The sequence below is a fragment of the Cheilinus undulatus genome, linkage group 12, assembly GCF_018320785.1.
Source record: "Cheilinus undulatus linkage group 12, ASM1832078v1, whole genome shotgun sequence".
NCBI classification, from domain to species: domain Eukaryota; kingdom Metazoa; phylum Chordata; class Actinopteri; order Labriformes; family Labridae; genus Cheilinus; species Cheilinus undulatus.
In genome coordinates this window covers 8,957,897-8,979,633 of record NC_054876.1, presented here as the reverse complement: position 1 = coordinate 8,979,633, position 21,737 = coordinate 8,957,897, and the positions used below count along the sequence as shown (strand labels likewise).

The following is a 21,737-nucleotide window of genomic DNA, read 5'->3' as shown; positions in this document are numbered from 1 at the left end:
GGGTAGGTAGGTAGGCAGGTATGTAGGAAGGAAGGTATAAAGGAAGGGTAGTATGCAGGTAGGAGGTGGTAAAGGTGGGTCAAGGAAAGGCAAGTAAGTTGGGCCAGGTAGGAAGGTACGTAGGGTAGGTAAGTATATAGATAGGTAGGCATGTAGGTCAATGAGTTGGTAGAGAGGAAGGGCAGCAGGTAGGTAGGTAGAAAGTTTGATGGGTGGGTTCACAGGTTGGAAGCAGAGTATGTAGGTGGGTTTGCAAGTTGGTAGGTTGGCAGGTAGAAAGCAAAGAAGATAGGTAGGTTGGTAGGTAGGTGGCAGTAGCAGGCAGGGTAGGTGGCAGTGGGTGGCAGTGGGTGGGTGGGTGGGTGGGTGGGTGCAGGTAAGTAGCATGGGTGGGTGGGTGGGCAGGCAGTGGGTGGGTAGGTGGGTGGGTGGCAGGCAGGCAGGCTGGTGGGTGGGTGGCAGGCAGGTGGTGGGTGGGTGGCAGGCAGTGCAGGTGGGTGGGTGGGTGGGCAGGTGGCAGGTGCAGGTGGGTGGTGGGTGGGTAGGTAGGTGGGTGGGTGGGTGGGTGCAGGTGGCAGTGGGTGGGTGGGTGGGTGGGTGGGTGGGTGGCAGTGGGTGGGTAGGTAGGTGGGTGGGTGGCTGGGTGGGTAGGTAGGTAGGAAGGTAGGTGGGTGGGTAGGTATGTAGGAAGGAAGGTATAAAGGAAGGGTAGTATGCAGGTAGGAGGGCATAAAGGTGGGTCAAGGAAAGGCAAGTAAGTTGGGTCAGGTAGGAAGGTACGTAGGGTAGGTAGGCACATAGATTGCAAGCTCTCCACGTTTCACCAGTTTGAACAGGAATGAGGAATTTCAAACTGAATCCACCTTTTAGACCCAAATTTGAGGAAGCTCACTGGGCTTTTTGAGAAGTCCGAAATGAATCAAGCATAACATTCAACCACTAAAACTCATTTTTCTCTTCAGGAATGCAAGTTAATAACTATAATTTGACATATTAATCAAGAAATCATAATTTTTCTTAAAGTCCTGATATTTTACAGTAAAAAAATGCACAAAGAAGTTGACTTTACTTGTCCTTAATCACAATTTCAGAGAGGAACTACAATCTGAATGCATTCTATTAAAACAAAGAGGATTAAAATAAAAAGAAAACATGGTGGCTGTTTGTTTGTGAACATTTAAATCAGATCAAATTAGGGCACAAGTGAGAGCTGACGGCATTATACTTTTTATTTTAGCAGCATCGCCTGAAGTGTTTTGTACTTGTAAGCTGAACATGGTTCAAGATTAAAGCTTTTTATGATGGATGACGACAGTAAGAATTTGGTACAAAAAAAATTCAAACTTTTCTTGATGATTCATAATCTGTTTGGCAAGTTAAAAAAAGGGGAAAAAAGCTCTCCCAACTAGATAAAGCAGCTTGATCATTGCCCTGTCCTTCTAAATATGACTTCCATCAGTGTGATGGAAACCTCCAGAATAAAATAAGTAAAAATGAAGCTAATTAAAGACAGACTGTCAAAATAAAAGCAATGACATCTAAGATAAATACCAAAAATCTTAATCAACCTATGATAGATTTTCTAAACTTCTATGGAGGGTTGGTGGTTAGGTGGAAGGTAGGTAGGTAGGTAGGTACGCTGGTAGGTGGGTAGGTAGATGGGTAGGTAGGTTGGTAGGTTGGTAGGTAGGTAGGTAAGTAGGTAGGTGGGTAGGTAGATGGGTAGGTAGGTTGGTAGGTAGGGAGGTAAGTAGGTAGGTGGGTAGGTAGAAAGTAATGTTAGTTGGTATGTAGGTAGGTAGGTAGGTGTGAACCAATGAAGATAAGTAGGTAAGAAGGTTGGTGGATATGTTTGAAGGTCGGTAGCTTTGATAGAAGGTATGTCGGTGGGTAGCTAAGTAGGTAGGTGGGTAGGTAGAAAGCAATGAAGATAGGTGGGTAGGTAGATACAGTGCTTAACAAATTTATTAGACCACCTGTCTCAGAGACCATCCACCATCATGAAATGCTTTAATGTGGACTCTTTCATTTTCAGCGAGCTCTCCACGTTTCACCATTTTGAACAGGAATGAGGAATTTCAAACTGAATCCACCTTTTAGACCCAAATTTGAGCAAGCTCACTGGGCTTCTCTGAGAAGTCAGAAATGAATCAAGTATAACATTCAACCACTAAAACTCATTTTTCTCTTCAGGAATGCAAGTTAATAACTATAATTTGACATATTAATCAAGAAATAATTATGTGCTTTACTATTTTTTCTTTTTTTTTGTAGATCAGTCAATTTGAAAATTCATGGATAACAATAATAATTATATTTTAACATTAAAACGTTAAAGAGCTTCTACATATTGGTGTATTAACCATTGCAGAAACATAAAAAATAATTTTGGTTTTACCAATGCTGTTAATTTAGGGCAGCTGTGACATAAACCTTACTTTGGGTGTTGGTCTAATAAATTTGTAAAGCACTGTAGGTTGGGAGAAAGCACGAAGGAAAGTAGGTAGCTTGATGTGTAGGTAGTAGGTCAATAGGTAGGAAGGTAGGTAAGTTAGTAGGTACGTTGGTTAGTGGGTAGGTAAGTAGGAAGGATGGTCAGTTAGTTGATAGGTAGGAACGGTAGGTAGGAACAGTAGGTAGGTAGGCAAGTAAGGTAAAGTAAGCCTTTATCAGAAATCCACCCTTTCACAATTTGATTGGTCATACTAGAGAACTGGCATGGGTGAGCTTCTAAAAGTTAAACTGTTTTCATTTGAGAGCGCCGAGAGCACAAAAACGCAGTGGGTGTTTTTCCTGCCAGGGTCATTGAGAATGCTGTACTACCTTGGCTTTGTATTAAAACTTAGCACAGTCAGCGCTTAAAATGCTGGCTGTGAACAAGACTGAACTCTTCTCTCCTTTCAGTACGCCTCTGAACACACACCTACCTACCTACCTAGAATATACTGATGGAGGTTTTGAGGGTATATTTCACTGAAGGATTCCTATGACATCAGAAACAGCCAAAAAGATACTATGAACATGTTTGCATAAGGAACAAACGCATAACTTTAGCCATCATTAAAATCTTAGGAGGGACTAGATTTGTGTATTGGGGCTGACAGCTTCCATGTGATTGGTTGAGTGTTTGGTTGAAGAGCTTTTGTCCGACCAAGATCACCCTGGTCAGTGAGTTGCCCCATTCCCCCTCCGTCCCCCAAGGTGCTGACCAGGGGGCAGAAGCACAAAATTGCAGGCTGTTCGTATTGAAGTGGCACTGCTGAGTGTCTCTGCTCTGCCCTCCCTCACTGCATCAAGTCCCATGATCAGTTTTTTCACCTGTCAGCAAATAGGCTGCATAGTATCATCTTCTTTTATAACCTCCTTAAAGTGTTCACGTTAGCGTTAGCTTCTCTTACAGACAGACAAGAAAGCAGAGGATATAAAAGTCTGCTGGTCATTAAGTCTCGACTAGCAAACTTTTTCCCTCTCACCTCCATAAATATACGCTGCATGCTGTATGCTTAATACTCGTCAATGACATGACGCGGGCTGGATCAAGCAATCCTGTTATTAGTTACCGTTATAAATGGAAAAAACAATGATTTGAGGTTATTTTGTAGGCTGTATGAGTTTGAAGAGTTACCGCACTGGGATCATGGAGATCATGTGATCAAAGGCAGGTGCACGACGATCATCTCTCAATTAATTATTTTTTTTCAGAACGACGTGATGGGCCTAAAAAATGCATTAATGCTTCAAACAGCTAGTTATGTTCATTTAAGGATAATTTTTACTCTTAAACAAGTGCAGCAAGGCATTGGTTCTCAACCTTTTCAGCCCGCGACCCCCAAAATAAAGGTGCCAGAGAGTGGGGACCCCCACTGTACCTGAAGGTGGCCATTCAAGAACAGTCATGTGCAGACAAGGCTGCCCATAAGGGGGGATAAATGGTAGAGCTTTCTGGGGCCCAGCCAAATTGGGGTCCAGCAAAATCATGATCCATTATAAAGTTAAGCAGTGATATCCATATACAAGTATCTTTTTTTAATCATTTGTGTAGTAAATAGCCTTCTCAAAAATGTAAATCCCTTTTGTCGAAAAAAAAGAACAAAAATGGGTAAAAATTTGCTAAACTAAGTCAATAATGGCAAAAAAAGGTGGAAAATGTTGTGAAATTGAAATTTTAAAAGTAGAAATGGGTTAGAAGTGGCAACAATTACATAAAAATGGCCAAAAAAAATGGTTGAGGTAGAAAAAATGGGCAGTTCAAACGTGGCTGAAATGCCTTTAAACGGGCAAAAATGGGTGGAAATTTGGTGAAAAAATTGAATTAAATTGAAAAAATGATATAAACTGGCAAAAAAGTGTTAACTGAGAAAGAGAAAATTGGCAGATATTGGCAGAAATTGGTTAAACTAGCAAAAATGGTCATACCAGATAGTGAAATGTGGGTAAAATGGGAAAATTGGATGTCAAAAGTGGTAAAAAGGTGTTAATAATGGCAATAATGGGTCAACAAAGGCAACATTGGTCTAAAGTGGCAAGAATTGGTTTAGAAGTGGCAAAAATAGGTAGAAAAAATTTGGTGGAAAGGGTTTAAAATGGACAAAAATAAGTGTTACATGGCAAAAGTGTGTTAAAATTGATGGGAAAATTGATGAAAATCGGTGTAAAGTGGCAACAGTGTAATTTAAAAACATTCTTAGTTTTTTAGGGAATCTGGGGGCCCCCTCTCAGTGTCTTGCGACCCCCAAGGGGGTCCCAACCCCAAGGTTGAGAACCACTGCAGTAAAGAACTTGTATGGATTAAGCTGGTCTCCAATGAGGTGATCTAAATAATAATAATAATAATGATAATAATAATAATAATAAAAAATAAAAAAACATATATATATTTTTAAATTTTTTTTGACCTGAACGACCAATTGATTGGTTGGTGCCTGGGTGTGATTTTGGTCAACCAAGTTTTTCTTTGGTTGATTACACGCCTATTAGATATGCTAATGTAGGTAAGTTCATCATAGAGAAGGTAGGCTGTCAACAGTTACTGACTTATTTTTAAGCTGGAGTCCTCGACTGTAGGGTTAGGGTTGTAACCATTGCAGAATGGACATGTATTATTTGACAGTCTGTCCAGAGTGCCATCAGAGAAATGTATCAAAATTAGTATCAGTTCAAGTCCTCGATGGTAGCTCATACTCAGGCTTGTTAAACACCATCTGCTTGCGTTCAATGATTGCCAGCATGTGTCTAGTCCCTTTTATTTTATCAGGCTAATCTTCTCTGCTCTGGTACCATCACAACAACGTGTGCTAGCCAGTGCAGACAGGGCTTTTTTTCTTTAGAGTATTTTGTAATTTGTCAAACAAAACTATTCCTCTATTTCTGAGCTAATTGGATCATATTTTTCTCTGTGCAACTACAACAGCAGTGTCCAAATGTCTGGTGGGCAGCAGGGACACGACATCATTCAGTCAGTAGTGTTTTACTTGATATTTAACACAGCTGAGCCAAAAATGCCCATGCTGAGTTTGTGTCATTATGAATCATACAACAGTCACAAAAAGACAGTCTGGTGTAGAGAAAGTCTTGTACATGGTGTCTATTATTACTCAGTCCCATGGCAAATCTGTGCAGCACTTTTATGTTGACATCAGCATCACATTTAGCCAAACATCTGAAGAATTCAACTTTTGAAACAAGCACAAAGTTAATCAGTTTATGGCATATATAATACAAGAACCTCCTTCAAAAACAGTCAGTGCTTTAGAAAATCAGGGTATTGGAGTACGGTCCCAAAAAGTCTAAAATACACAAATGAGCTCCAAGAAAAAACTGCAAAGAATAAATAAATTTCTTTCATCATATGAACATAAAAAGAGGACACTTGGAGGGAAAGACTACTCTGTCCTATTTCTATTATGGATAAATAACTGGCCTGAAAATGTTACTTATGATTGTAAAATATAATAGATACAAGTTTAGAGCAGGGGTCCTCAACCTTTTCAGGCTGCAACCCCCAAAATAAAGGTGTCAGCGACCAGGGACCCCCAGGACCCAGCCAAACCATGGTCCATTGTAAAGTGAAGCTGTGGTATTTTATATCTAACCTCTCAAAAATGTAAATCCTTTTGTTAAAAACAGAATTAAAATACGTTAAAAACAGCTAAAACTGGATAATAATTGCAAAAATGGTGGGAAAGGTGGTGAAATTTGATTTTAGAAGTAGCAGAAATGGGTTAGAAATGCCAAAAAATTGTCTTTTGTCAAACAAGTCAAGGTTAAAACCAGTATGTGGCTGACCACAACGATCTGGGACGCCTGTTGAAAAGCCAAACTGAATTGTGTGTTCTGGCAGAGAGAGTTTTTTTTTTTTTTGGGGGGGGGGGGGGGTTGTACACTGTGTTTCAAATTATTATGCAAATTATATTTTTCTCTGATTGTCCTAAATAATCGATGCAAATGACAGTCAGTATAATTTTCAAGTCATCAACCTTCAAAGCATAATTCAAATGTTATTGAACAAACCTCTCAATAGTAACTATTTCATCTTAAATGATGTCTAAGGTATCGATGTAAAAAGGTGAGTGAGTGCAACATGGGGTCAAAAGTATTTAAAACTTTGTAGGCAGGATCATGTGCTCTTCAGGATAAGAGGACAAAGATATAATGTAAAAAAGGGAACGATGACTTGCCTGTTAACATCAAAAACTGAAGAGAACTGAGAATCTGAGGCACTCTGATGAATAGGGGCAAGGCTCTGTCTACCTTGGGGTCGTTAAAATTAGATTTTTTATCATCATCCAGATCCAAACCCCCTCTTCGGCCAGTAAACACTTGTGGCGTGGACATCGAGGTGATGACATCGTATAAATATTTAGGTGTACACATGGATAAGTTGGACTGGTCTAAAAACGTAGACTTCATCTACAAAAAGGGGCAGAGCCGCCTCTTTTGCCTCAGAAGACTCCGATCAATAGACATCTGCAGTGAGATGCTGCAGATGTTTTATCAGTCTGTGGCCGCAAGTGTTCTGTTTTTATGCTGCAGTCTGCTGGGGAGGCAGTGTAAAACACAAGGATGCAAGGCGTCTGAACAAACTGGTTAAAAAAGCTGGCTCTGAGGTAGGAATCAATTGAACTCATTGGAGGATGAGGTGGAGAGACGCGCACCAAGCCTCCTCCTTTATGCCATCAATCTTAACGTCTTCCTTTATGGCATCATTTGTCACCTCCTCCACCCCAGCCTCCTCCTTTATGGCATCAATCTTCACCTCTTCCTTTATGGCAACAGTCTTCACCTCTTCTGGTATGGCATCAGTCTTCACCTCCTCCACCCCAGCCTCCTCCTTTATGGCATCAATCTTCACGTCCTCCACCCCAGCCTCCTCCTTTATGCCATCAATCTTAATGTCTTCCTTTATGGCATCAATTGTCACCTCCTCCACCCCAGCCTCCTCCTTTATGGCATCAATCTTCACCTCCTCCACCCCAGCCTCCTCCTGTATGGCATCAATCTTCACCTCTCAGAATGGCCTCCACAAGATGGAGGCCATTCTGAGAAACATGGATCATCATATCTCCCTCAGTGAGCAAAGACACAACGGTGGTGTACGGCTCCTATCCCCGCGCTGCAGGACAGAAAGGTTTAGAAAATCTTTCATACCATCAGCAATTAGAGTTTATAATTCTAAAGTAACAGATGAGAATCCCAGACGATTGAATTTCCCTTTGGGGATAAATAAAGTTCTTGTATTGTTATGTATTGTATTATTAACAAAAATCATGGTATAACACTGGTAAATGATTCAAACAAAAGTTGTTGGGTAATGGAATTTGGGTTTGGGGCTACTTTGTTTGGATTTATGTATAAAAAAAATAAAATTTATGTTAATTTGGCCAAAAAGTATCTCTATTTTTGTGTTGGTCCTGGCGGGCTCATGTTGTTTTAGATACAAGTGGGGGGGCTTAACGATAAAAAGGTTTGGAACCACTGGCATAAGAGATATATGAAAAAACATCTCCAAGTTTTTGGAGATGACCTCAATGACCATGACGTTGAGAGGATCTGGATTGGTGTGGCCAGCTGTTTTGTTAGTCATTGTTCCCTTTTTTACAGTGTTTAATGTATACTGTATGGAATGGGAGTGAGAATGTGCCCAAATTGAAATTTTATTTATCATTACTAGATAGTACCTGGAATTAAGAAAAAAAATCAAATAGTATTAATCAATCTTAAAATAAGACACAAATACCTAAGGACTAACAATTCAGTGAGCTATAGGAACTTGTTTTTTGACAGTAAATCTTGAATAGCTTGTTTGAAAGTGTCTTGAAAACAGCATGTTTAGTCATCTCAGTTGAAACAAGTGTTTTTGGCATGCCATAATGTTTTTAAGCAGCAAAAGCTGTCTGTATTTTTTACACCAGCTTTTTTGGTCCATCCACCCATACTCATCTCCTCCTTACGTACAATATAAAGATTTTCAACAACATCATATAACTTTTTTTAATCAATCGTGTGTCAGAGGAGGCTTCAAAGAGGAGTAAATTTTTGTGTTTGGGCAAAAACTTTAATGTTTCATATTTCCTGTGGAGAACTATCAGTAAAAAATGTTCTTATATTGTGTGTGGCTCTGTTCCAGTAGCAGATATTATAAGGGCCGGTCAATGAAAGTTGCAAACCAGTTTAATAGACTAGTTGTTGTTGATCTTCCATGTTGTGTTTCCATGGTGATGAGAGTTCTAAACCATGAGTTCTAGACTGTTGAGTTCTAGAATGTCTATGATGTCACAGGGGCATTTATCTGTCCTTTGATCTCTAATTTAAAATCATTCTCTTCATTCAAACCAGCAGCTTCAGACCGATCAGTCTACTCTCCAGTCTGTCGCGCTAGTTTTGCGAATTGTTCGGATTGCGTTGTTTCTGTACTTTTGTGTGATCTTTTTCTGCATCTTGAGAGCCAGAAACAGATTTAACATGAAGTTCGTCAAGGGGAGTCAAGGTCTCTACAGACCGATCAGGGCGCTGTTCAACACAACGACCTACGAGCGTGCCATGCAGATCTGCTGGCACCAGCAATCCTTTAAAACGAAGGTCACTGTGGTGGCCGAGTTTTTACGACTGCAGCAGAAGGGCCAGCTTCCTCCTGAACTCAGTGTCGAGTCAATGACCGATCTGCTTTTGGAGGAGAGCAAGAAGTCCCTGAGAGTCCAGCTGTGGGAGTTTGAGATGGAGGACTTCGATGAGAAAGTAAAACCTCTTCTCAAAGTGGTCTGGGAGGTGAACAACAGGATGCAGAGCAGGGATGTGGAGTTCAAAGCCAGAAAACTGCTGGACTCTCCACAAAACATCCCTGCCTCCTACACACACAAGAAGATCCTCAGCCAGGCTCACAAGCTCGCCAAAGTCCTGGTGGAGCGGCAGGAGGCCACAGTCATCAAACAGCTGAGCCCATGGGAGGTAGTCCTGGAAGTGGCACCCAAAGTCCTGCAGGCACTTTGGGTGCCTAAAACAACCAACTTCAACGACATGCCCTCCCAGAAGCTCTCTGTGATGGCTGTTAGTGTCACCAAGGCCATACTGGATGAGGTCTTGTCATCATTATCACCCACGCTCCCCAAGGCCACCCTCTCCCGGCCCGACAGAGACGCCATGGCCCGCGCTATCGAGGAGAAAGTCCGCCAGCACTACCCAGCTGACACTCTCAGGAAGAAACTCGATACCTTTGATGCTGAGGCTCTTCAGATCATCTTTTATGTAACAGTAGATCATGTGTGTGGTCTGTTTAAGCCACACACTCCCACTGTTCAAAATCCAGCCCAGCAACCAGATCCTGCTGCCCAGACGCCGTCCCCACAACTGAATGCCTCGCCAGCTGAAAGTCATGACATGTTTTCAGTCCTGTGGGGTGAGGTTGTGGATGAGCAGGCAACCAAAGGACCGGAGGAATCATACTCCAATGCTCAGATGCCGTCACCACAACCTGCTGATACCCTCCGAGCTGAACCTCTACCCACTGGTTCAGTCCTGGGGGTTGGGGTTGTGGATGAGCAACACACTGAAGAACCAGAACCAAACCTGGTTCCTTCTCCAGTACATCCTGGCTTCGCTAAGGATGTTGCAGAAAAGCCTTTATCAGGTGAACCAACCAACCAATCTGCTGACTGGACGCTGTCCCCACAGCCTCAATATGCCCCACCAGTTGAAATTCACACCATGGATTCAGTCCTGGGGGGCGAGGTTGTGGCAAAGCAGGCAACCCAAGAACCGGAGGAACCAGATTCCACCAAACTAAACTTCCATCCACTGGTTCAGTCCTGGGGGTTGGGGTTGTGGATGAGTAACACATCAAAACCCCAGATTCAAACCTGGTTCCCTCCCCAGGACATCCTGGCTCCGATAAGGATGTGGAAGAAGAGGTTTTATCAGGTGAACCAGCCGACCAACCTGCTGCTTGGGTGCGGTCCCCACAGCCTTAAACAGCCCCACCAGCTGAATTTCACACCATGATTTTAGTCCTGGGGGGCGAGGTTGTGGCAAAGCAGGCATCCCAACTGAACTCCACTGCTCAGATGCCGTCACCACAACCTGCCAATACCCTCCCAGCTGAACTTCTTCCCACTGGTTCAGTCCTGGGGGGGTGGGTTGTGGATGAGCAACAAATCAAAACCCCAGATCCAAACCTGGTTTCCTCTCCAGCACATCCTGGCTCCGATAAGGATGTGGAAGAAGAGGATTTATCAGGTAAACCAACTGACCAAACTACTGCTTGGACGCCGTCCCCACAACCTCAAGACGCTCCACCAGCTGAATTTCATAACATGAATTCAGTCCTGGGGGGCGAGGTTGTGGCAAAGCAGGCAACCAAAGAACCATAAGAACTGAACTCCGCTGCTCAGATGCCGTCACCACAACCTGCCAATACCCTCCCAGCTGAACTTCTTCCCACTGGTTCAGTCCTGGGGGAGTGGGTTGTGGATGAGCAGCTCATTCAAGACCAAGATCTTAAAATGGTCTCCTCTCCATGAAAATAAAGGTCTGGACTCCACCGGTGCAATGCAGCCCGAGACATCTGCCGCCATTCAGCCTGCAGAAAAAGAGCCGTCACGTGCGACTGCAGAGGCCCGACCATCACTACCATCACCTTTGACCTGGCCTGCTGAAGCCCCATGTATGGTGCCATTCCTCGGGGATGTGGTGATCAACATGCAGCCCAAGAGAACATCGGCCCTTCAGATTTCTTGTAATACTGTGGAGGTCAGATCAGCAGCCCAGCAGAGGATCATCTCTGCAGATCCCCCCTGTGTCAGTGCAGGAGGAGGTCTCAGACACTGTAGTACAGCGCCTGTTCAGGTGGTTTGGAAAATCCATCTCCTGCTGTGGCTGGTCTGAGAAAAAAGACTGGGACCTCCTTTGATAAATACTGACCAATTTATCAGTTACTCTGGTTTTAATCAGTGTCATCTTGTTATGACCGGCTGATATTTGTTGATTATTACTGAAAGAGTTTGAATCTAGCAAACAAAAAGGGAAAATAGCTATAAAATAACTATAAGCATAGTTATGCCATTACAGACATAAATGTATTTCACTCCTCAGACAAAGCTTACAATCTTTGAAAAGGTATCTCTGTCTTTTAAGTTGGAAAAAATGAACAAATCTACAACATGGCAATGGTTCCTAAAAGATACAACTTTTATGAAACACGTGAAATACAAAAAACATTCATCTTATTTGAACCAGATTTGATTTAATCAGAAAAGCCTGATTGAGTGTAAAGGTCTTCATTTTCTTTATACTGACTTTAAGAGCAAAGCCAGGCATAACTAAACGCTCACTGACCAGAGAATCCTGAACACCTGTTCTCCACTGTAACTGGTATATCTGCTAAAAGTGTCTGAACCCATGTCTTACTTATTGCAGGTCCAAAAAGTTGAACAAAGCCTGAGTTTTGGTGTGAGACTGCAGAAATTTCACACAAAATATAAATTCTAGTGAGTCTATAATTATAATGCAGAAAAATGCTGATGAATGTACAGTGCCCTTGTAGGAAGCACAATAAATGTTTGCATCATCCAATGCAGGAAAAATTGGTAGAAAAATGGGTTTAAAAGGAGCAAAAGTTGGTATTATTTGTGAAGCAATGACCTCTGATTAAATAGCACACATCTAACACTCAGTTCTAGATTGCGATGCTCACTTCTCTGGCGGAAACTTTGGCAACCAGTGGAATTGAAAAAAAAGTCTATCTGTTATTTGGTTACTTCTGTGTTACCATAAAAACATGCAAAATGCAAAAATCCAAGATGGCGGCAGGGTCAGCAAAATCATGGTCCACTGTAAAGTTAGGCTGTGAAAACTGGACCCACTACATAACAACTCTAATCAACCAAAAGAAAAATGAATTTTATTTATCCATGTGGTGGTGCAATAAAGCCTTTTCAAGATTGAAACCTCTTTTCTTTAAACAGAATCAACTTTTTATCGGTTATGTTAACAATGTGGACGGGCACAATGAACCAAACAATCAGGAAAACTAAGCCAGACTTCAGAAAATAAAGCAGAAGAAACAGAAACAACTTTAAATAATAAATAAAGCAATAAATAATTTAATCATTATAAAATAAGACAAAGAAAAGTGTCTAAAAAGGCAAAATGGTCAAAAAAAGTGTCACATTCTGATTCAAAGTGGTTTGTCAAAAATAGTAGCACGATGTAGCAAAAATGTGGCAAAATATGTGGCATAAAATGGTTAAAAGTGGCAAAAAGTGCAATAATTGGTTAGATGTTGCAAAAAAATTCCCAAAAAAGTGGCAAAAAGGCTTTAAAGAAGCAAAAAGGTGGCAAGTTACTTAGAATTGGCAAAAAGAAGAAGCGTGTGTGTCATAAATGGATTTCAAGTGGGAAAAAGTGGCAAAAAAAATGGATTAATATGGCAAAAATGTGGCAAAAATGGCGAAAAGCAGCAACAATGGTTCACAGTGGAAAAACAACACAAAAAAAAGCAAAGCTGAGACAAAAATGGTAGAAAAAGCTGTGAAACAGGTTAAAGCCTTGCTCAAATAAAAAAGTCCATGACTCTAGCACCAAGGCTAGAAAAGCTTTCAGTGTGGCTCCCAGCTCTGATTTTAGAAAGAAACGTGGTCCAGTTCCTATTAAACTGCCGCGTTCCTACAGCAACATCTGACGGCTACTGCTGCAGCAGGCCCTGGATACACCAGACAAGCTCAGCATAATGATCGCAAACCCACGCTGAAACAGAGCAGGAGTAGAGCAAAAACGTCTTTTCTGTCGCTGAAGGCTTTCAGTATTACTCTCCAGGCTTGTTTTAATAAAGACGATGTGAAGTTCAGACAAAACCGTCACCGTGGCTAAGTCCGAGCTAATCACTCCACTAGCAGGCCTTGTATACAAAAAAAAAAGAAAAAAAAGTGTTAATTGATGAATTCATACATTTCAATAAGACTTGGTGCCACGAATGTATTAACCAAGCACTTAGAAATGCAGTCTCTATTTGCAAACATTTGCGATATAAAATGGGTCGTTCTGAAGAGCTCAGTGACTTCAAGCCTGGTACTGTGATGGATGCCCCCTTTACAAGAAGACAGTTTGTGAAATTTGATCCCTGCTGGATACTCCACAGTCAACTATACGTGATATTATTAGAAAGTGGAAGTGTTTAGGAACAACAGAAACTCAGCCACAAAGCGGAAGACCACGTAAAGTTACAGAGCAGGGGCAACCACTAAGGCCATGATTTTGAACAACTTTGTGGCAATGGTGTGGAAGCACTTGACTGACCGATCAATGGGATGAACTGGAATGGAGACCACAAGCCAGGCCTTCTCGTCCAACATCAGTGCCTAGCCTCATGAATGTTGTACAGAATGAATGAGCACAAAACGCCCAAAATCTTGTCATTACAGTCCCTGGTAGTGTCACGGTCAGGTGGCTGAATACTTTTGTCCATATAGTGTATTTAGGCTCATAGACGTGTGGAAGTGTTTTCTTCTGCCCTGAAAACTCAGCCCTAACTGTGCCATTTCTTTGTGTGCAGGCACTGAAGCATCAACTGAACTCAAATTGGCTGCATGGGAAAACAACAATCGACAACCTACACACCCACTAATGGCACCAGCAGACCACAACATGCCTTAGCCTCACGGTAATTTCTCATTATACGGTCAGCTTGTGTATATTTGTGTACAATGCTTTGATTGTGCTCTCCACAGGGTGTCTCTCTGTTTGCCATGGCTTCATAAAAAACAACCAGAAACATTCAGTCATCACAGGTGAGCATGTGGACCCGGAGGTGAGGCTGAAGTGCTGGAAACAAGACTCAGGTCTACATCAAAAAGCTAATGTTTGCACTGTAGCGCTCCCTAATGACAGAGCCTGACTGGATCAAAGAGCAAGGAGGAGGAGGAGGAGGAGGAGGAGGAGGAGGAGGAGAGGAAGATAGAGCCGGCCTCTCTCAGCACTTAAAAAGCTCCTTACCGTGTGTTTGAAATGTACAGCTCAGCTCATGAAAACTATAACTAGGTCTCTCTGGATATCAAACATGTCTTTAAATCCAGTGTCAGTGGGGAAATCCGTGCTAATGCTGGATAAAGAGAGGGCAGATGGAGGCTATCAGGTGGATTCAGACTGAGGGCAGAACAACGAAAGAGACAAGAAACAGATACACCTGCAATAATCAGTTTCAAAGATGCAGAACCAGCACACTACTACTGAAGACCTTCACATTTTATCTTCTATGTTCAATTTCCAAACTCTTAAACAGCTCTCATGACTGTTTCAGTACAAAGCAGAAAGTTTTGAGAGCATTCTTGACCCCGGTTTATTTGATCAGTGTGAATAGAAACGTACCAAAAGATGACAGGATTCATACTTGAGCACGGTCTGCAGAAGATGTGAATGCAGCCGTGCTCCAGTCCAGGTTACTCATCAGCAAGTGAGGTCTTAATGGTAATTCTAAACATCTCCTGTCTCTTCAAAAACCAGGGTATTCATGACCCATTTCCTCCTCTGAGTTGTACTGCAGACATGGAAGTGAGAAGAGGGTCGCTGTCAGTGTTGCAAAAAGTATTCAAAGCCTTCTTAGCAGGTGGTTGCACAAACGGAGACTGAAATCAGACATGTTTGCGCTGTCCACCAGCCTGCAGGCGCACCCAGCTCTGAAAGGGAACTAGAGGTGACAGGTCTGATTCACAACACATCTCATACAAGCAACTTTTGCCCATATCACATCAGATATTATAAGCATAATTAAAGCCTAAACCAGTGGGGTTTCAGGAACTAATCATTGACATGTCATTGCTTGATTGGTTTTTATTTGTTCTAGGTGTTAGTTACTCATTTGCTGCCTATTTTTTGTGTACCTCACTGCAAAGTGTGTCCAGCTTGTTTCAGAGTACTCTATCACTGGAATGATGAAACTGTCTTAACCTACAAAAAGAAGAACCAAAACAATTCCATCATTTCTGAGGGATGTAATCAATCATGGAGATCACACTGCTGATGACAGCCAGTAAAACTCTCCTCTCCTCCACTATGTCCTCCAAGTAACCTTACCTTTTTAAACCATCACTATGACAACGGAGTTTACAGATGACTTTACACCTACTGGGAAAGTAGAAGGATTTATGGTATAATTTCTGTCTGCGTGGGAACTACTTCAGCTGGTGTAAAATGTTAAATGTTAGAGCTGTGTAACATCTGGTCTTAGATTATACATTATGTTCAATTTAGGGCAGTGGTATAAAAAGTTTGTGCTAGGCCTGAGAGTAAACAGATGCACACACTCATTCATCAAACAGGCAAAGATACATGAAACCATTCCAAATTTCTGATCTGACAGTTAATGTAGAGAAATGCGAATAAGAATATCATCCAAAGCAGCCTCTGATCAGCACCACGGACAGCAGCAAAGTGACACATTAATCCATGCCAATGTAGCAACCCAACCCTACCGAGCTAATGCATCATCAGGCAGAGCCATCTTGCAAAGCGTCAAGCTATAACAACCATTCTTGTTAAGTGGAGGCTGGTGTAGAGATTAGCAAGGATGCAGCTTTATCAGAACCGGACGTTTCTCTGTCAAAAGAAAAGCAAGGAACCTCAGTGCTGCATTTGGGAGCACTGTTTAAAATTTGGAATTATCAATTACAAAGTTTAATAAATCAGATATGTCACAGTCAAAAACGCTTTGCGCTGTTTAAGGGGTACTTAGCTGAAAAAAATAATTTTCTGAGGGTCCATCACTGGAGAAAGGTCAAGCACCACTGCTATAGATGACAGGATCTGAAACATTTACATCTAGACTGCATCATTCATCATTTATGGTACAGCAGGTGTTTTCCAGCCTATAAGATGCGACGATGATGCTACATATTCAAGCTCCATCCTAGCAAACAGAATCTACAGGGGCCGACTTTCCATCAGACAGAGCCTGCTTGCATCATGGGCCCAAATACAGCGAAATAGTCTGACTTCATCCAAACGTGTCAATTCTTCAGTATCTTAACACACAATGAGATGACAGACTCACAAACAATATCAGGATTATGTCATCACACTCTCACAGTTTGTTAAATCTTTAATGATAGAGAAACAGTTTTGGTTTGCTAGTGTCTCCACAGAGGGAGATTAACTGAATATTCTTTATGATTAAATCCTCATTACTGACAATTTTATTCATCAAACTCTGATTAATTCATCAGTAATCCAAATGTTGATGTGTCCATGTGTGCACATATGACAGACATCCTAAGGTAATCTGATGTGAGCTGTTCCTGCTGTTTGATTCTCTCATGTTTGCATTCTCCCTTCAAACCTGTGTGAGATGTAAAAGCGGAGCCCGGCTGTACGTCTGGATGTGAATTCTAATATTTTGGTGCTGTGGGATTTTACAGACGAGCGTCTGTGAAATCCTTCAAACCAAAGTCACAGAAACTTCAGAAGCGTTCGTCTCGGCTGCTCTCTCCTGCAGGTGCTGCTCCACTTTTCAGCTCTCTTTCGCTTTCTGTGGCTGCGGCAAAGTTATGTCTTTTCACTGGATTAAATGTTATATCTGAATTTAACTAATAACTCTGAAGCAAAGCAAAGATTATTATAAGATATTAGAATAAAAATAAAGGGATCTAATTAAACAAGTGTGTGTCAAAGCTCCTGTAGGGTTTTCAGCTGCTATGAAACATAAAAATGAATATATGTGCCTCTTTATCATTTACAAAGACCAATAATACAATAAAGTGAAAGAACTTCATTTCTAACTAAGAATTTTTTGATGTTGTGGGGTGAATGTCGAGACAAATCAACATCGCAGAAACAAATTTTGTTGATTTTCCATTTTCCATGGCAAGGAATTACCCTGATTGGACACAAGGGTTGCCAGCTGTCCCATATTAACTGGGACGTCTCACATTTTGAGCCAAATTTGTTTGTCCCTAAAGGGGACACTCCTTGTCCTGTGTGTACTGACGTTACTTCTCTGTGATCACTATACAACACTTTACTGATCCTGGATCAGATCATCTGACACACCCGTCATGCACTGATCATAAAAATGAAGCCACACCTGTCAACCAATCACAGCTTGCTTGTGCACATCAGTGATACCTTCAGCATCAAAACCACAAATCCTGCTAAGGTAAGTTTTGTTTTTGGATGTTTTTCTTGTTTTTGGTTTGTGCATAAATGTGGGTTAAAAATATGAATAAAGTTGCAAAAAAGAACAGCTTTACAAGGTTTTTACATCATCACTATTCACTAGATTTACCTCAGGCTGCAATCACAGCACTGAGTCTGTGTGGATAGGTCTCAATCAGGCTTATCTGGACACTGAAATTTTAGTCCATTTGTCTGACACAAACTGCTCTGTCAGGTTGCATGGGGAGTGGGTGTGAACAGCCCTTTTCATGCAAGCCAGAAATTATCTATTAGATTGATGTCTGGGCTTTGACTCAGCCACTCCAGAACATTCACCTGGTTGTCTTTAAACCATTTCTGTGTAGCTTTCTCTGTGTGCTTCAGGACATTGTCATGCTGGAAAATAAATCTTCTCCCAAGACATAGTTGTCTTGCAGGCTGAATATGTTTTTCTTATATTGCTAAACTTAGTTTACTCCCAATCTTTACAAGCCTTTCAGGACTAGCTGCTGAGAAGCATCCCCACAGCATAATGCTGCCACCACTATGCTTCACAGTGGGGGTGGTGTGTCTGTGGTGATGTGCAGTGTTTGGTGTCCATCAAACATAATGTCTTTCATGGTCTCATCAGAACAAAGAACTTTCTTCCAGAGCTCCCACATGCCTTCTGGCAAACTCTAGTCCAGATTTAATCTGAGTTTTCTTCAACAGAGGCTTTCTCTTTGCCACTCTCCCACAAAGCCTTGACTGATGAAGAACCCAGGCAACAGTTGTTGTATGCAGAGTCTCTCCCATCTCACCTTCTGAAGCTTGTAACTCCTTCAGAGTAGTCAAAGGTGTTTTGGCCTCTCTCACTAGTTTGTGAGGACGGCCTGATCTAGGCAGATTTAAACAGCTGTCATATTCCTTCCATTTCTTGATGATGGAATTAACTGAACTCTGGGGGATGTTCAGTACCTCGGAAATTTTTTGTATCCCTCCCCTGGCTTATAATCGTTCATAACCTTTCCTCTGAGTTGTTTGGAGTGTTCCTTTGTCCTCATGGCATAATGGTAGCCAGGAATACTGATAAACCAGTGACTGGACCTTCCAGACACAGGTGTTTTTATACTACAATGACTTAAGACACATTGACTGCACTCAGATGATCCCCATACCACTAACTGTGAGACTTCTATCACTAGCAAGTAATTGACATTACTTTGTAGAAATATTTTTACACTTTAACATTAAGGAATTTTTTGCAGGGTTTTTTTTTTTTTTGGTCTATAAAGCAAAATTATATTGACCAGTACTGATTTAATCAAATCGGTGAGTACTTATAATAGGCACTATTTATAACATAGGAATGTTTTTTAAATTAATATAAATATTTCAGTGCAAAAATTCTACATAGCATATCTTTAATTCATATATACATTTTGTTTCACCTATATTTTTTTTTTTTACTGTTTTCCAACTCTCTACTAAGGCTTGACTACTATTAATGCAACAACATCAAAAATAAGGAGAATGATTAAGTCTTTTTAACTATACTCAATGCCTTAAAAGTGCGATTTATTTCATAATTTTCATAAACTTTGCCTTTGTGTTTGAAATTTTGACCTACCTTTCTATTTTTCTGTTCTTCAAAAGCCCTTTTTAGTTTTATTTAATAAAAGCGCCCTATAAATAAGGACTATCATTATTAGTCTGGGTTGAGAAACGCAAAAACATGGAATCTTTTGGATGAAATTAGATTAGAAGATTCTTGCAAAAACTAAAAGTCTTTCCTCAAACAGGGCCATAATGAAAGATGAAGAATAAGGATGCACACTTACAGATTAAAGTGATGGTTCCAGCTGTCTTCTGCTGCGTCTCTTTGTTAATGATGACGTTGTTGATAAAGTTTCAGGCTCTTGAAGTGTCAGCTGAGATGAGCAGGGCGATCCATCAGCTTCTTTTCCCGGGGAGTTGGAGCGTGTTTGGCGCACACAGGAGCAGCTGAGTTTGGGGTGACAACTGGTGGATCTGGCTGTCAGCATCCGGTGGGCGCTGCTATCCAATCCTGGGGTCGAGTCTCGTCCTCGCTGCCGGCCCCTGCAGAGACAGAGGAGGTCATCCCTCTGGAAGAATGCTGCTTCTCTTTGCAAAAACAAAGGCTGGGATTGTCAGGGCTGGTGGCGAGGGGACGGGGCGGAGGGGCAGCCATGGCCGGAGGACTCGGGACAATAGAATAAATCACATGAAAAATGTCACAGCCACACAGACTAGATTCTTACTCCAGGAGAAAGTGAGGGAGCAGTGCAGAAACGTGGGGGTTGTTTATCTGAGGCATAAACAGACACAGTCACATGGTCCACTAGTCAGACAGTAAGGACGTTTCTATTCACTTCGCTTTCATTTCCTGACAGCCATATGAAAGGAGAGCTTTCTGAATAGACTCCTGAGCTTGAAAAGTGTAATAAAGCGAGAGTAAAAATATGCCTCCAGTCTAAAGAGCTGCTGCACAGAGGCAGCATGGCTCATGTCAGTAATTAAAGGAGGACGGTTACAGTGTGGAGAGTGAAAGAGAAGACTCTTTATGTCATACCGGCTGACGCTGTCATGATCACTACATAATAGTCTGTTAGTGTTCTGTGTAGCTCTGCAATACTCCACCTAAACACTACCAAGCAGTGGGATTTCTATGTATAACACCAGTCCCCAGCAAGTGTATATCCAGCAGGTACACACACTTCTAGAAATCTGATTGGCAAAATTTGCTCCTTTTTCTCCTCAGTGTGATTTCATGATTGAGTCACATGACCAGATTTGTTTACCTGGCTAACTGGACTTTTAACAGGCTTACCCATACAGTCTTTTGAAAAGGTATTTGCTCTTTTTCTGGTTTATTTTTTTTAAGGATATTTGTCACACTTAAATGTTTCAGATCATCAAACAAGTTTTGATAGTAGACAGACATAACCCCTGTAAATAAAAAAGTCGCTTTTTAATGGTGATTTCAATTATTAGGGGAAAAAAGTCATCCAACCCTACCTGACCTTAGGTGAAAACGTCCTTGTCCCCCTTATTAAATCATGGATTAACTGTAATTAACCCCATATTTTGAAAGCTGAGTTCATCTTTACTAGCCACACCCAGGCCTGATTACTGAAAGACCTGGGGGGGGGGGGGGTCAGTCCCAAATGTTTTCTTACAAGCTGCAAATCTTTCAGGTTGGTTTTAAGTGTGTTGTTTATGGTGTTGCTGATCACAGTGTAGAAATGTTATTGTTTTTTTTTTTTTAACTTTTATGAACATATGTACGGAGGAGGATTAGGGAAATTTAAGAAAAAAATATGTGGTATACATTTTTTTTTTATTCTAAGACAAGTGACAGAATTTTAATTTCTCACAGGATTCTGACTTTTTCTTAGAATTAAAAAAAAAAATGCATGCCAATTTTTTAATGTCCCTAAAACTCTTTTGTATCTCTACACTTAATGCAGTAGAAAAAATACATTAAACATTGAAAAAAAAAAATCAGCATTTCTGTAAATAAATTAATACCTCTAAACCCAACTGTTGCTTTTTATGTACTTTGTTTGAAAATGCAGAACTTCAATTGAAAACCGTCTCACCAAATTCTTACCCTACCTATGTGATGTTACTTAGAATAAATATAAACCTCAGACATTTTTAGGAGGCAGAAGTGAAAATTATTGGACTTCAGGATGGTGTATCATGGTTTTAGAATGATAATGGCACTTATAGCTCAGTTAGGTTAAAATCTGGTATCATCTAAGTATTTTTTTAGGTTGAGCAACATTATTTTTGCCTAAATGGTGCAGAGATTTGTTGCCATTTTGAATTAAATATCTTTATTTAAAAGTGCATTAAGCTGTCCAATACACAAAAAAATTATAGGGAGTGCCCACTCCTCAGTCATCTTTGTTTGAGCTTATCCCCAGATTTTAAACATGTCTGGCTCTGCCTCTGTGAAGTAGGCTAAGGCTGTGTCCAAAACCCAACCTATTCACTTTATGGTGCACCGTATAGTGAATACACCATTTCGTAGTGCTGTTTGAATTCTGAGTTAGCATTGTTAATGACTATATAGTGCACCCATTCTATCCCAGAAT

The 21,737-nt window shown here is 41.2% G+C and overlaps 1 protein-coding gene across 2 annotated transcripts in view; it reads right to left on the bottom strand.

Moving 5' to 3' along the window:
* Positions 1-21,737, bottom strand: part of LOC121518892 (galactosylgalactosylxylosylprotein 3-beta-glucuronosyltransferase 1) — a 63,561-nt gene that overhangs the window by 15,169 nt on the left and 26,655 nt on the right. The window contains exon 2 of one of the 2 annotated variants that reach the window (XM_041801575.1): positions 19,455-19,713. The exons of the other annotated variant lie outside the window; for it this stretch is intronic. The gene's annotated coding sequence lies outside the window, so the exon portion shown is untranslated. The remainder of the gene's footprint in view (positions 1-19,454; positions 19,714-21,737) is intronic. 2 annotated transcript variants of the gene reach the window in all.